General features: G+C 32.1%; 1 protein-coding gene and 1 long non-coding RNA gene across 2 annotated transcripts in view; one reads left to right on the forward strand and one right to left on the reverse strand.

The window, feature by feature from the left end:
- Nucleotides 1–327: 327 nt before the first annotated feature.
- On the reverse strand, nucleotides 328–5,228 carry LOC134682148 (uncharacterized). Its single transcript, XR_010100808.1, has 3 exons — nucleotides 5,114–5,228; nucleotides 3,078–3,306; nucleotides 328–534 (listed from the first exon to the last, which is right to left on the reverse strand). It is a non-coding gene; the product is annotated as an uncharacterized LOC134682148 (long non-coding RNA).
- A 2,490-nt stretch (nucleotides 5,229–7,718) lies between these two features.
- Nucleotides 7,719–14,941, forward strand: part of LOC134681433 (VWFA and cache domain-containing protein 1-like) — a 37,060-nt gene continuing 29,837 nt past the window's right edge. Inside the window, exon 1 of the mRNA XM_063541063.1 lies at nucleotides 7,719–7,845. The gene's annotated coding sequence lies outside the window, so the exon portion shown is untranslated. The remainder of the gene's footprint in view (nucleotides 7,846–14,941) is intronic.

Genomic DNA, 14,941 nt, shown 5'->3' on the forward strand with positions numbered 1-14,941 from the left:
AATTTCGCGATTTTCCTTAAATAAGGTATACGAAATATTTTGGCGGTTATTATTTTGGCAGATTCAAAACTTTTATCAATACCTTTGCATATGCACTTTTAATTTGGCGGAATTTATTTTGGCGATTTCGTTCTATCCGCGAAAATAAACGAAAATTTACACCCCGCGAAAATATCCCGCTATACGGTAGTGACTTATCAAATCTTACTGTGACGTACGTATGTCACGTGCGACTCATGTACTGTTATAATTAAATAAGGGTAAAGAAGAACTGCATTTATTAATTCATTATAAAATCAAGAGCATCTAAACGAGTTAAGTATAAGAAAAGCCGTTACAGTTTTGAGAAGTAATATTAACAAACTGATAAGAAATAAGTGACGTTATTTAAACAATGAAATATAACAACATTATAGTTTTTTAAAACACAACACGAATGTTCACATGAGCTTATAAATGTACATTATACTGGTACTCGTCTGGACACAAAAATGCAGCAGTATTCTACATATCCGTACATCTTTTGGTAGTCGTCTACAACATAATATTATATACAATCATTTAATCAAAAGGTTGATTCAATTAATACATATGAGTTACGTACAAATTCTATAAAAACGTTTTGAAATCATACATTTGTGTACTATATATAAGTCAGCAGTTTAGTTGGTTAAAATATAATTTGACAGATGTTTCTATCAGATAAATCATTAGGCACATCACGGTACTTGTCTATCCCAAATTCATGTATTTGGTTTTGATGTTATATTTGTTATTCTCGTGGGATTTTGTCTGATGCTTGGTCCGCTTGTGTGCGTGTTACATTTCAGTGTTGTGTCGTTGTTCACCTCTTATATTTAATGCGTTTCCCTTGGTTTTAGTTTGTTACCCCGATTTTGTTTTTTGTCCATGGATTAATGAGTTTTGAACAGTGGTATACTACTGTTGCCTTTATTATATGCGATATATAACTTTCAGAGTTTTCATGAAGCTTGAAGAATCTGTACGAGATTGATCTCAACCCAGAATGTTTATAACATTTCTGTATTGAAATAAAAAAGAATCGGATGACATTGGTACTTAAAATGTACAATGGATTCATTAAAATATCTGTTGGCTAGAGCGTCAACATAAACGTAGTACATACGATTAAAGATATAAAACTGCTTGAAGTCTTGGATTGTGTAAATGGAAATCATATGAAAGTTGTCTCACTGGCAATCATGCCGCATCCTATTTTTGTTATATATGTTCATAATTTGGAAATGATACAACCTTAGACGCATACAATTTTACAGTTGTTGTAGTCCATTTATAGATTTAACAAAAAATAAATAACTAAGGTTATATCTCCCTTAACCAAGTTTGTTTGACTATTGTTAATATTCCCTGTGGGTAATATGTTTTTATGTTAATATATATAGAGAATAATACATGGCAAAATCCGTATCATATGTCGTATCATCCCGAGACATCAATACCAGCCCAAGGGCCTTAAGGCCCGAGGGATGATATTGGTCGAGGGTGATAGGAATTAGGAAAAATTTTCTTAACCAAAAAAAAACAACCAAAAACTGCCTTTATGTAAAAAAAAAAGTAGGGGTGTGATAAAGGGTGCGCACCAAAGTTGCGCGAGATGGATTAAACAGCAGGCTATTTATCAAACATGCAAAACTACTGTATTTACTACTAAACATATGATAATTATAGATTATCGTTGATCATCTCAACGAGATTGATTTTCTCGCTTGAGCTGGAACAGCGAAAGTGAGAAAAGCAATCGAGTTGAGATGGCCAATGATAATCTGTTAATCGCTAATTAACCTATGACGACGTTGTCAATTTCATTGTCAATTTCGTTAGCAACGCCACGTGGTCTCCTTAGTTTCTAGCGATAATTTTCAATCTCAAGCGAGAAGCATGATATGAAAATTAACACAAAAAAGATCAAAGAAAAAAATGCAAAAAAATAGCAATCAATATATATATATATATATATATATATATATATTTCCCTGACTACCAAATGTTTGGCTTTAGTTTATCTTGGAAGGAAACAAGAACCTAATTTGCAACGCATAAAATTACTTTATTGATATAATTTTGCATTTATATCGTTTGGTCAACACTTTCATTTAAAACACTAGTAGCAGCCATGTGTATCAGCTCAATAGTCACTGCATCGATTTTGACATAATTGATGCATACCTATCTTCATGTCTATTCCTAACCCATAAACTATGAAATGAATAAGGTTCAAATTACACTAGGAAACAATTACCCACAAGGATTATGTCATATATGTTTATATCCTTCTTTGTTATATCGCCCATCGAGTAATTCAGTGTTTATATTCATCCTTACATTTCAAATGTGATGCGTTGTTGTTTCCGATAAGCATATTTAGAAAAAAAAACCTGGTTGAACTCAACCATTATAGTGTATTACCATCATTTTCCTCACATATTCGGCAAAATTTAATGTGAACAGTATATCCCTAAAATATAATATGTGTTCTACCTTTTATTGTCAAATGAAACAAAATGTACAACACTGGGACAGGAAATGAGAAACACATATAATAGTAAGCGACCAACTACTACTATTAGATTCAAATGCATGGCTTGACATTTGGAAGGGTTGATATAATCTGTGACCTACACTGGTGGTGTAATATGACAAGACTAAAATGTAAAAGATCACCTCAACGATTGGAAAGTCATGTAGTGCACACACGATCCTTCACCTGATTAGGTAATCATTCTGTAAAAAAATAAAAACAACACATTTAATAATGTATTGCGTCCGAATCGCTTTATTGGATTTACCCTCATCAGGAATGTTCAAAGCCAAACATTTCAAATCCGAAGATGCAGAAGTACCGAATCCGTCAAAATGTCAAAAATACATAGAATAAATAGCCAATGTCATCTAAAGCTTTGTCTGAGGGAGTTGAAACCTTAGTTTCTTATTAATTTATGTAAAAGATGCAATCACAACATCAGATCCGGCCTGAAATATGTATAGTACTAAAATGTTCATCTGTATACGCAATACCAATGTTGACTAATATTTACCTTTATTGAGGACATATGCAGTGATGGTGTTCTCCATGAGGTTCGCATGTACATTGTGCTGGACACGCTATAGTAACATTTGAAGGATGGCACTCAATCGGAATTTCGCAGAAACAGCAGTTTGAAAACGAATTATTATAGTGACAGTGGGGTTCGTCACCAACATATTGACATGGTTTGGTGCAGTCATCAGTGTGCAGGTTGCATGGAATACAGCTAAGTGCAATGCCTGTAAAATACAACAAGAATACGTCTATCACATACATGTAGCTCTCAGCTAATATTTTGGAAATGGTAATAGTTAGACTTAGAGATAAAATTAGATTTCGATTAGACGTGATAACTTCGGAGGAAGACTATGTATCATACATTTTCTATTTTGGGATATAAAATAAACAAACATGTCATGTGCCTGTCCCAAGTCAGGAACCTGTAATTCAGTTGTTTTCTTTTGTTTATGTGTTACATATTTGTTTTGCGTTCATTTTGTTACACAAATAAGGCCGTTAGTTTTCTCGCTTGAATTGTTTTACATTGTCTTATCGGGGCCTTTTATAGCTGACTATATGCGGTATGGGCTTTGCTCATTGTTGAAGGCCGTACGGTGACCTATAATTGTTTATGTTTGTGTCATTTTAGTCTTTTGTGGATAGTTGTCTCATTGGCAATCATACCACATCTTCTTTTTTATTAACAATACATTTCAACTACATAAAGCAAGTAATCAAATATTTGATAGTACGTTTCGTATGCAGCAACCAAATTACAACAACTGTATGGACATAATAGACACGATACTAATTTGTACATACTTTGTTATAAACTTGTGGATAATACAGACGGAAACATGCATACACTAAATTTGTTTCTTAAAATAATAAAGCAAACCCATAACGATGTAACATACATGTAGCAGTAAACCATGTTCATAATTTAGGACAAACAATTGTTCAATCGACCTTTTGGAATATTCGTTATGAACATGATATCGGGTGTTATTTATGTCGTAAATACAATCCCATTCCCTTTCCATGAACACGATGAATGTGACCTACCGAATAAGACTATTTACTGGCTTTGTAAGAACCTAAGCAACACGACAAGTGCTAGTTTAAACAATTTTATTTATGTTTAAACTAGCACTTGTTGTGTTGCTTATGTTCACGACAAGTGTTAAATGTGGAGCAGGATCTGCTTACCCTTTTGAACCACCTGACATCAACCCCATGATGTGTTGTTGTTGGATCCGTATGCGTGACATTTTGATACCTTATCATTGTCAAAATAATTGAATTTGATGCGACTGTCATGCAAGTGAGAGGTTTAGTGCTAATAAAAACCAAGGTTCAATCCACCATTTTCTACATTTGTAAAATGCCTGTATTAAGTCAGGAAGATAACAATTGTTGTCCATTCGTTTTAAATGTTTTATTATTTTATTTTGCCATTCGATTAGGAAATTTTCGTTTTGAACTTTCCTGAGTTCAGTATTTTTGTGATTTCACTTTTTAAAACGTATTAAAAAATACAAATCAATTTGTGATTGGAAATTCTTTGACACTATAATACAAATTTAGTTAATGAAAAATATCAATTATGCCACAGTAACAAATCTTTAAGATAGGAAAGCAATATCAACAGCTAAACGTTTCGTTCTTCATAAAGTACCTATGACATTTATCCGTCTAGTGTTAATAGAAATAAGTTATAAAAAAGATTGTATATCCCCTTACTAGTTTGGTTGGTGGTTTGTATATTTTAAATAGTGTCTATCTGTTCAGTTCGGATTTAAACACAAGCTTATGTTAATTATGAATAAACATTTGCTTTGGTTATTTTCTGTATTGCATGAACATTGGTACAAAAAAAAAGCAAATAACACAATTGACATATTTAAAATTATTTTGTTATGTTAAATAATCAAAAGCAATCTTAATTATTTCCATTATGAGTTTTTAAAAAATGAGCACTTCATACATAGTTTATATATGAACTGTGAAATCAGGATTGAGTAAATACTGTGTATTTTAACCTACCATACAGACAAAGACTTATCACTCCAACAGCAAAGACTTTCATATCTAATGGTTATAACACGTGTTTGTTTGTGTTGCAACTTTTATGCTGTATTTATACCAAATTACACATTTTTGCTTTTGAGTGTATGATGACAAATCGCTAAATTCGATATGATTTATACATAAATTCAAATCAACAAAATTAAACGGTTGTGAATCTTCAACTATGACCAGGATCTTTAATAAATATATCGGCCCAATACAATAAAAAGTGCATTTATTTATGTAATCATTACACACACAAGATGCAAAGTGACAAAATATTTGAAGAGGTATTTTCGTTTCGTAGTGACTTGTATCCGTCTTCTATGGACATCAAATTTGACTTCTCCGACTAAATCCAAGATATACTGTTATAAGCTTGACATTTTGTAATAATATCAATTTGACTGTTAGCTTTAAACATTATATAAAAAAAAGAACTTCAGGAAGACGTGATAAGAATATTCAAATGAATCAGACATGTTATACGGACAATTGATGCTGACACGTACACGTTAAACTGAGGCATTTTTTCTACTGTATCCCTATGTGTGACAATTTTACCTATTATGTATTTTTGTTTTGTTCACGCATCGTCAATATAATCGATGTGTTTTCGACTGTCTGTCATACAAGTGAGAGGTTTAGCAAGCTATTAAACCATGTTTTCTCACCCTTTTCATGAAATGCATGAACGAAGTCATGAATATGACAGTTGTTATCAATTCGTTTGATGTTTGTGAGCTCTTTATTTTGTCATTTGCTAAGGGGCTTTCCGCTTACAGTTTTCCTCGGATTTCAGTATTTTTTGTTATTTTACTTTTTTCCCCAGTTCATTTATCAGCATACCTGTTATAATATGAAATATCATTGATACCATGGTCAGTTTAAGTTTTATCTTAAACATTCACTGTTTATAAAACAAAAAATCCGAAATAATAATGTTTCACCAACATAACTTTTTTTTCATCTTATGAATAAATTAATCGTCTACCAGATGTTTCCAACTGTTTTCACTCTAGCTCTACTGATGAGTGTTGTAAAGACAAAAGACGTGTCCGGCGAACTTATTCAAAAGTCTTGTAACTTCTGTGGGTGTAGAGGTTGTTTAATGCATAATGTCAAGATTTGAATTCACTATTTCTCTAAAATGTTGTATAATGGTGCTATAAAAAGTAAAATTACAAAAATACTGGACTCCGAGGAAAATTCAAAACCGAAAGTCCCTAATCAAATGGCAAAATAAAATGATAAAACACATCAAACGAATAGACATTAATGCTATGCGAGCATCTCTATAAAATAATCCCTTTTTCGGTGCGTAAATTTCAAAATAATGACAAAAATATTTGTTGAAAAGGTAACAAATTATGTATTTAGAAAAAAATATTATTATAAGATACTTAGCTTTGGTATTGCATATACTTTTCATTACTTCAATGGTTCTATAAAGATTATGGTCAATAATGTTTTAAATGGAAAATTTTGATTATCTAGCATTTGGTGCGTAAATTTCTATTTGTAGTTCGTCTAAGTTTGTTATTTGTTAGTGGATACATCAGATACCGGCACCTTATCCCGGCCTCGTTAAATGTTAGTAATATATACTAAATTTTGTTAATACTTGTTTGTTTAATTGATCTGTAATACATAAGTCTATAAATTATAAAATATCCAACTATTACCTTAATACATTTTTTTTACCTTAATACATCCTGTTGGAAAGATGCGTGGTTCCGTCTTCAGGTGAATCCTCCTTCCTCGGCTGTTTCGGCGCTGTCCACTACAACCTCCAGAGGTGCGCCGACTGGGGTGATCAAGTCCCAGCCCGAAACCACTTGGCTATCCATACCTGCCTCTACATTTATATACTATAATATACATGTGAACATATATATAATTGCAAATCATATACGTATTTTTTGTTCCGTATTTGACCTTTACTTTAAAATCCTTAAAGGATACAAGCTACAACTAAGAGCGGGGACTACTCACGTAACCTTAATATTAATCAAAAAGCAATAAATTAAGGTCATGGTCATATTTTCCTCTTTGACGAAGATTAAACTTTGCAAGTATTATGTATATGAAATGTAGGTATCCTATCATAAAAACAAATTAAGGGGATACAAATTCAAATGATTTAATCAGCGCCTGAACACTTGAAGTGGAGTATGATGAATAGAACTGTAAGACAATAAGCCATTTGAATACAAGATACATGTTTCAAGGATATTCTGAAATACAAATAAAGCAACTAGTACATGCACTTTGTTTAAAGGTTATCTTTTCAAATTTAATTTTTGAAATTGTGCCACAAAACGTTAGAAATTGACATTGTAAGTTAAGAGCCTGTTTCGGTCCATTCCTTTACACAACTCCGGCTTTTAATATCTTATCTGTCGTCTTAAATCACAGTTCGGTGAATGTTAAAGATAAATAAATACAAAAATAAAATCACAGTTTACTTGACGTAACGAGAAGGTTTTTTGTGGTAAATATTTTGTATACATTCGTATATATTAAAACATGACAAACCACACAAATCTCACTGTAGCAGATGAATCAGTGTTTTATATGTAATGTTTCGCTTGAGTGGGTTTTTTTTTAAATCTGTAGAATGAAGTAAATATTACGTCCTGTATAAAGTCATACATGTACATTATATCATTGATTAGAAGTATGAAATGAATTGGATTTATTTAAAGGTCAGTGATTTTTTATTATCAATTCATATTTTATGTAAAAAAAAATACGATCGATGTTAAATGATGGTCTATAGCCAACTAAACGGTTTGCGTACATTGTAAAATTGAACTATAACATGTAAGAAAGGTTATACGGTATAAATTAATTTTAATGAATATGTAAGAACACCTTGATGTCAGCCCAATAAGTAAGACCATCCCCCAAAAAGAAAGGATATTGGGTGAAAATGGAAAATGAGCATTTAAGTAAACAATACGAAAAGGGTTAAATGATGGTCCATAGCCAATTCAACGATTGCATAAATTACTTTAATTGTGGAGTAATACATGTAACAACAGTTATTCGGTATACATTTTGTGTTTGATGAATAACTTTTAACACCTTGCGGTCAATCCCAAAATGAGAACGGATGTGAAGATAAAAAAACAATAATGTCATCAACGTCATATGCATGCTAAATTAACTTTGGGAAATTGTGTGACATAAGCGTTTAAAATGCTTTCTTCAAGAACAGGCAGAGGATTAAGTAAGCGTTTAAATTATACTAGCTATTGTTACATGTATTTTACAAGTTATAAAAATGAGACGAATATAAACAAGATCTCCCAAGTAAAAAAATTAGGGGAAAATTGCGGTGTTTAAAAACTATGAAAATGTATTTAACACACACCATTAGATACATGTACATATGACAGCCTTTGCTTTAAGAAGGCATAATGTATTCTGGTCAATCCGTTCATCTGATAATTAATTCGTACGTTTTTCACGTATCACGTTAAAAAAAGGGGACGAAAGATACCAAAGGAACAGTCAAACTCCTAAATCTAAAACAAATTGACAACGCCATGGCTAAAAATGAAAAAGACAAACATAAAAACAATAGTACACATGACACAACATAGAAAACTAAAGAATAAACAACACGAACCCCATCAAAAACTAGGGGTGATCTCAGGTGCTCCGGAAGGGTAAGCAGATCCTGCTCTACATGCGGCACCCGTCGTGTTGCTTATGTGATTACAAATCTGGTAAATAGTCTAATTCGGTAGGTCAAATTCACGAAAGGGAAGGGGATTGTATTTACGACGTAAGGAACATATCCGATATCATTTGTGAAATGGTTATTCCATAACGGTCAACCAACTCGTGATGGCGTCCGTAAAATTTACGAAGGGATGATTTCAACTTCACCATTTGGAACTCTTGATTTAATAGCTTCATTGTGAGCAGTAACCCTCTATCAAGAAAATTATGATAGGAAATGCAAGCACGGGAATATCGTATCAATTGAGAGATATATACCCCGTATGCAGGTGCTGCTGGAATGTTGCTACTTAGAAATGGAAAGTTCACAATTGGAAAGCTGAAATCATCTCTTTTGTCGTAAAGTTTTGTCTTCAACCGACCATCATTGTCAATTTCTAGATGTAAGTCAAGATATGAAGCTGACTTAACTGTATCTGTAGTATCCTTTATCTCCAATTCGATGGGATAGATGCGTTCCACATAGTCACCAAATTTTGAATTGTCAAAGTTAATTCGATTCATTCGATAGAATAGTTATCAAAGGTACCAGAATTATCATTTAGTACGCTAGACGCGCGTTTCGTCTACATAAGACTCATCAGTGACGCTCATATCAAAATATCTATAAAACCAAACAAGTACAAAGTTGAAGAGAATTGAGGATCCAAAATTCCAAAAAGTTGTGCCAAATACGGCTAAGGTAATATATGCCTGGGATAAGAAAATCCTTAGTTTCATTAAATAGAATGTACATGACGTAATGGTAAAATTAACTTGCGCAAAACACATATCGCATAATCAGCTAAGTTCATTTCCTTCTCCAAAATGTGAAATACTCTTATATACGTATTTTTTAAAATTGCAACTTTATATATCTTCACGTATAAATATATAAATCTAGGTTTTTAAAGGTGTTACATTAATGTTTTCTCAAGCTGATTTGTATACCTTTTTTGATTGAGTTAAGTCTGCTAATTGATATTTTATCGTATGTTTTTATATGTTGTGATGTTATGCTATTGTTTCAGAAAAAGGGAGAAGGTTTGGGCCCATTAAAACGTTTAATCCCGCTGCAAATGTTTGCACCTGTCCTAAGTCAGGAATCTGATGTACAGTAGTTGTCGTTTGTTTATGTAATATATACGTGTTTCTCGTTTCTCGTTTTGTTTATATAGATTAGACCGTTGGTTTTCCCGTTTGAATGGTTTTACACTAGTAATTTTGGGGCCCTTTATAGCTTGTTGTTCGGTGTGAGCCAAGGCTCCGTGTTGAAGGCCGTACTTTAACCTATAATGGTTTAATTTTTAAATTGTTACTTGGATGGAGAGTTGTCTCATTGGCACTCACACCACATCTTCCTATATCTATATACCTTAACGATTTCTAACAAATATTTTAATATGTAACATTGAAGTGATAAAGTCACTTGACATTTAAAGATTCTAGTTAGTGTAAATTTACTGTTCATACGAAAAGAGGGACGAAAGACACCAAAGGGACAGTCAAACTCGTAAATCTAAAACAAACTGACAACGCCATGGCTAAAAATGAAAAAGACAAACAGAAAAACAATAGTACACATGACACAACATAGAAAACTAAAGAATAAACAACACGAACCCCACCAAAAACTAGGGGTGATATCAGGTGCTCCGGAAGGGTAAGCAGATCCTGCTCCACATGCAGCACCCGTCGTGTTGCTTATGTGATTACAAATCCGGTAAATAGTATAATTCGGTAGGTCAAATTCACGAAATTAGTTCAAAATATTTTAAGTCGTGTTACGGTTATATTATACGAAAATATATTTTCAATTTTATTCTTATATTAGGTGCATCTTGGGAATATTGTCAAATTATTCATTAAATTTGTAGCTTGACTAAAAGAATACAATCTCGTAGATAATATAAATATTTAAAAAATCGTTCAAATTTGCTGCTGCTACTTTATGGAACAGCCTTCCAAACCATTTCAGGACTGAAATAGTTTTTCATCAATTTAAAAGTCTTGCACTTGTGCAGTCCTGTAACGGATTTGAATGTCGCTATCGCTGTTCTGCTTGCAGATCATTTTTGAGCAGTTTTTAGTTTATGTTGCTTTTGGTTGCTCTGGTCTAGCATGTTTTGTTTTAATCTAAAACTGTTGTATAACTTTTATTGTATTTTATGTATGCGAGTTTCAACTTTGTATTACAGGTTGTTTCGAATGTCAAATTGGATTGTTTTTATGTTATTTATATGTTTTTATATTTGGTTAAAAGCTCCTTAGTGCTTGTGTTGTATATTTGTACTTTTATGCCGAATCAAAATAAAGTTTCTTATCTTATCTTATCTTATCTTATATGCACCCGTTCATCAATGAATTGTGCTTTGATGTACTGTTAATCAATCCAACTGTGCATGTATTGGTTGATTTTACGTCAAGTGGGAAATATCATAAATTCACAATAAATAATATGCAAACTCTTCATCATTTTTTGTGAGACAGAAATATGCTTTTACCGACTTTTATTAAATCTTAACACACGGAAGAGTACTAGATTAGTATTTTTGTATATTTTTTGGCGACAGTCCAAGCAGTTTTTGTTTTTGTTGTTGAAGTTTTGAATGTTTAGCTCATTGGTATTCTGTACTGATCTCCCATCTTTTTTTTTAATAATTATTTACCCTTTGACGTATTGAGTAATAACCTAGACTTATATTTATGTATGGAGATATGGAGATAATTTCATGTACATTTGTCCATTCTAATGACTTAGTAAACAGATCAAATTATTATATTGATTTTTTTTTTGTGATCAATATTTGACTTGAACATTTATAAGAATGAAGCAATAAAAACGTTACAGTTCACATTGACTTAAGGTCTAGGGGAGGGTTGAGATTTCACCAAAACATGCTTTAGGAGTTTAGTGAGACGTCCATGTTCACTGGACAAGTATATATGTTAAGGGGTCAGCTAGATCCCATTTCCGCCTGCGGAATTTCCTCGCGGTGGTGAACACCAATTGGTGGTCTTCGACTGTTTACTGTACTTTGGTCGGGTTGTTCTATCTTTGACTCCTTCTCCGTTTCCATTATCAATTTAATTGAAGATTAAACAAAATTCCCTCCAATTGTATGATGCAAGTATTTACATGTTGATGTAATTACTTTTTTAACTTACACATACTTTGAAACTATAGAGAAAAATATACTAGTACATAATAGTCATGACTGTTACAATAACAAACTCCGCATGTGACTACATTTGTATAAATCGTATGTAGCGGCTAATATTGTACATGGGGTTATTTTATGACAAAAGGCAAATACTCAATTGTCTGTATCTGAACTAGCAATGATAAACTGTTCTGAATACAAAATTTTGAAAACGTGGGACTGGGGACCATAAAGGAGTGACCGTTGGGAATAAGTATTTAAATTATCTATGCATTAACTATATCTTCGGCCCAATAAAGGGTCCATGGTCTCTTCCCCCTCATTACCTCTGATTGTTATTAAAACGCCAAAAGGATGACGTTGTTCTTATTATTCAATGTGTTCGGTTGACAACATGGAGTGGAAGCATGTTAGGGGGTCTTAGTAAATGTATTACTACTAACTAGCTTGTTCTGCATGACTATTAGTTATGATAATAGAGCTGCCGACTACATTAAATTTGATGGACTGTGTGTTGCAATTTTATAGATATCAGAAGATGTGGTATGAGTGCCTATGAGACAACACTCCATCCAAGTCACAATTTGTAAAAGAAAACCATTTTAGGTCAAAGAACGGCCTTGAACACGGAGCTTTGGGTTATGCATTTATGTTGAGTTGTTGCATGACTTCTTTGCTTGCTTTTGATTATCTTTTACAAAATTATTATTCGAGTGGGAATAAATAAATAAAACGAACTTGAAGCGTTTTAAAATTTTAAGAAGAATTCTATATGGGATGTTGGACTGTTGCCATTTTATGCATTTTGAATTTTTCAATATATAGCTTAAACTTGAGGTTTCGAGTTGAACAGATCTTTATCTAGTGGGAAAAGTAAATAAAACGCATTTAAAGCTAATATTAAAATTTTAAAACATTCTGCGTAGGACGTTTAAATACAGATTGGATATAGATTTGTACGTTAAGTTATTTTACGAACAATATAGGCTTATATGGCGATTCATTCAAATTAAGGACAATTTGTATTAAAATATTTACACTTAATAAATACCCAAATTAAAGCACAAATTTTCTGTAAAATATCAAGAATCTCTTTTATCTTCAGATTTAAGGACGGGTTTCAAACATGTCATTATTATGGATTTTAATGACATATTTTCTCCATCACCACAATCCACTATACTTTTTAGATATATTTACAGATTCTTTTGTTATATTTTATGTAGTTTAAAGTAAAAAAGAAGTAAATATCCGTGTTACACCCATAAATAAATTCAGTCATTATATTGTTTACTGCGTATTTTAAATATATCTGATTCGTCCTTGTTGAGTTGATTTATTTGAATTTTAGTAACAATGTTACAAATTTCCCCTTGTTACATGTGTAATAAGACCCCTTGTTTACAGTCACATAATTTTCACGTGTTTATTTACTTAAGTTACCCTTTTTTCTTATGTTTACAATATTTATATATTCTGACTTCCTGATTTGTATACCCTTGTGGTTCACACTTAGTACTATATACAGTTTGCGTTCAAATATTATTTATCATTACAGATTATGCTTGATACTTTAAAATCTTCTGTTTTTTATCATGTTTAATTAATGTACATTTAATTAAATAGATAATTATACACCATACTATTTAGTTGTAAATTTCAAATGTGAGTGAACCTAGCTCGCATTTATGAAATTAAATTGTCTGTCGCTTAATATGTTGAACAAGTACTTTATATCTTTATGTATTCTATTAGTCAAGTTCTATGACTGTGTCAGATTTTATCAATGTTTGTCTTGCTGTTTATGAAGATTTTCTATAAGGAAGCACAGACAGACAGACAGACAGACAGACAGACAGACAGACAGACAGACAGACAGACAGACAGACAGACAGATGTAAAAATATAAAACATTACAAGTACTTATTGTTGAAACGATTATGGTGATATGATTTGACTTTTATCTTCCAGTGGCAAATATCACATACATATCATGATGACTACAGCCATAGGACAGCAATGAGTTCCTACTCCTACAATGCATGTCCTTTCATTTCAACTAAAATCTAATTTTCCCCAAGTACCATTAGATGTAGAAATGTTTAAAGTTTTATTGTTTATTTGTCCTTGATATTGAGTATGCTCATTTTAATTATCTGACAAGGTGAACACAAAGAAAAGTATTTGTTGAAAAATTTGCTATGTATTCTAACCTAATCAAAATCGTAAAAACATTCCATTTGTGTTCAACCCTTCAAATACTGAAATCAAACCTCATAAAAATTATGGCCAAATAAACTATAAAACTTTAGAGATTGTTCTATCTTACATGTATGGCTTCTATTTTATAAATAATCGCTAATAAAGTTTATTTGATTTTTGTATTAGTTTTTTCTTTTAAAATATTGATTGTAGTTGAAATGAAGTGGGAACTCACTTTTGTCATATGACTGTATTTAGTGTCACATGCTAATATAAACGTTTTTCCTGGCGATATCGTCGTAAAAAATACATGACATATTTGCCACTGAACGTTTAGCAACCGACAATCAATCAACCTGTACGAGAAGACAAGATTTACTGGATTGTTAAATTCTCCTCCCATGCATATGATTTTTACCGTTTGTGTATGACCCTTATTAGAAGTCAATTTATTTGATCACATCCGTAGTGGAAGTATAAATAAGTTGTCTGTAAAAATTAACCGACCGTACACGTAGGTGACACTAAGGCCGGGTAGTTAAGGTCATAACCATCCGCATAGTAGATTAAAACACCAACGGAGTTTAATAGATATTATTATTCCACTGCATGTTGAAATAGGATTTTTTATTCAATGAACAAATCTTCATATCTCCCTCAGGCACTGGAAAATAAATGAGTAGTATCTATAACTGCGAAGTGTACA

Source organism: Mytilus trossulus, chromosome 8 (assembly GCF_036588685.1).
Source record: "Mytilus trossulus isolate FHL-02 chromosome 8, PNRI_Mtr1.1.1.hap1, whole genome shotgun sequence".
In the NCBI taxonomy this organism is placed as follows: Eukaryota; Metazoa; Mollusca; class Bivalvia; order Mytilida; family Mytilidae; genus Mytilus; species Mytilus trossulus.